We start from the raw sequence: 2,521 nt of genomic DNA, 5'->3' as shown, positions 1-2,521 counted from the left end.
AATGGCCCAGGGGGAGGGGGGCTTTGCCTTTCTTTTCTTTGGTTTCTATTTTCCTTTTATTTCTTTTCTGTTTTCTTTTAGTTTTTTATTTTATTATAGTTTTGTAAAATACCAAAGTTGTACCTAATTTAGTTTTAATAAATATTCCACTGCCCCAATAGTTTTGGGAAATGAAATAACTTAGTTAATATTTTATTAATTGAAAAAGGCATTTATTTATTTGTTTTTGTTATTGTTTTGTTTATTTTTGAGCATCTAACTATTTTATCAAAATGTGGTTTCTCCACCATAATTACTCATGATTTATTTGACCCATCTTGAACATTTTAGTTTTAACTTTTGAAAACTTTATTTGTTTGACTTGATTTTGAATTTGACTTTGAACGAGATTTGAATCATCGTGAGATTAGCAACAGTAATCGTGGTGACGTGGCCCCGTTAGCAGAGGTTTACTGTAGCTTGATTATCCGGGCGTCACATCATTCTACTAATGATGTGACCTCGTTAATCAAATAACAACTCATTGTTTCATGGTTAGGAAACATAACCATCTTTGATTAACGAGCTAGTCAAGTAGAGGCATACTAGTGACACTTTGTTTGTCTATGTATTCACACATGTATTATGTTTCCGGTAAATACAATTCTAGCATGAATAATAAACATTTATCATGATTATAAGGAAATAAATAATAACTTTATTATTGCCTCTAGGGCATATTTCCTTCAGAAGACTTTCTCAAGTTTTGTGCTATACCCCCCTTAATCCTTTTCAAGAAGTATAAGTAATATGCAAAATCCATTGCTTGTCATCAATTTAATTTGATGAAGGATAAGCATACAATAAATCTTATTTTTATTTCCTCAAAGTGATTAATTCTTTTCTTCGAAGATTGTTCATGTTGAATAATTTCTCGGTTCTAAGTTGTCTGTCTTTCTTTTTCGGAGTTCAAATTTCTTCGGCCATTTCGTCGGAACCTCCATTTAAATCATTGCAAGTCTCAACTTATTCTTTCTTCCTTCATTCTATCTCATCATCCTTTTGTCACCGGAGTTCTTCATGGTGGTTCTTCATGATTTAATTCATTCTTTCAAGTGTTCATCAAGATCCTTTTGGAGGAGCTCAAGTATCTTTCTTCTTGCATATCAAAGTGCAATTAATTCTCCGTATTCTTTCGAAATGGAGTTTTGCATTTCTTCTTTCTTCCTAGTTATTTAATCTTTTTCGCTCGTGGTCGGTTATCATCTCATAATTTTGAGATGTTATCCATAAGTCCACAACAAGCAATTTTTTGTTGTTGATTTTCTCAACAACCTCGTTCAATCTTTTCTTCATAAGGATGCTTTTCAATTCATTTGTCGAAGAAGTTGTCATTTTTTCTTCTCTGTTCTATTCATTCCACTATTTCAATTCTTCCGGAGGCATTGTGTTGTTCCTCTCGTCAAGTGTCATGCCATCTTGTTAAGTTCAAGTTCTATTCCATTCTATGTTCCACTAGGTTCCTATCACAATTCTTTCGTTCTTATTCCTTGTCTATCTTATTCTAACCGAAGTGGTTTCAGAATCTATTTTGTCTCTTGAGCTTTTGTGTCTTATCATATTCATTGTTCCCCTCTTCTACACGGTGCTCTCAACTTTGTTCATTTTCCCTCTTGCGTTCTTGTTTCACCTCATCCTCTTTCCCCTTCCGTCTCGGTCCTAAGATCTCGGGACGAGATCTCTTGTTAGTGTAGGAGTGTTGTAACACCCCGGATTCGATGCACCAGGTGTCTTCTAGTTATTCGCTGTCGTTGCCATGTCATTTGCTTGCGTGTTGCATTTTGCCATGTCATCATGTGCATCTTATTTTGCATGCGTGTTTGTCTTATGCATCCGAGCATTTTCCCCGTTGTCCGTTTTGCAATCCGGCACTCCTATGTCATCCGGCGTCCCCTTCTTGTCTCTTTTCATGAGCGGGTGTTAAACATTCTCGGAATGGACCGAGGTTTTCCAAGCGGCCTTGTTACACCACAGGTAGACCGCCTGTCAAGTTTCGTGCCATTTGGAGGTCATTTGATACTCCAACGGTTAACCGCGTAGCCCGAAACCCCTCTCTCTTTACAGCCCAGCCCCTCTTCACCACAGCCCGTGAGCCCATCCAAACCCCCTCTATGCTCTCGGTCGTTCGATAACGATGGTGTGGGCAAAAACCGCTCCTCATTTGGAGTCTCCTAGCTCCCTCTATCTATAAATACACCTCCCCCTCCGAAAATCCCGGGTACAAACCCTAGCCTTCTTCCACCCCGCGCCGCCCGACACGTCCGGTCCGGTCGGACGCAACAGCCGCCGCCGCCCATGCCAATCAGCGGCTGCCACATGGCTCTCCGCCGCCTCCCACGCTGCCGGCCCGCCTGGCCCGCCTCCGGCCCCCGAGGCCCGCGCGCGCGCCCGCCTCTTCGCGTCGCTCGCCCGCGCGCCTTGCCGTCCCTCGCCGCGACCGCCGCCCGCTGACGCTCCTCCGCGCCGCCGGCGCCGCCCGCCA

The sequence above is a fragment of the Triticum dicoccoides genome, chromosome 4B (assembly GCF_002162155.2).
Source record: "Triticum dicoccoides isolate Atlit2015 ecotype Zavitan chromosome 4B, WEW_v2.0, whole genome shotgun sequence".
Taxonomy (NCBI): Eukaryota; Viridiplantae; Streptophyta; class Magnoliopsida; order Poales; family Poaceae; genus Triticum; species Triticum dicoccoides.
Note: the sequence above shows the minus strand (reverse complement) of the source record.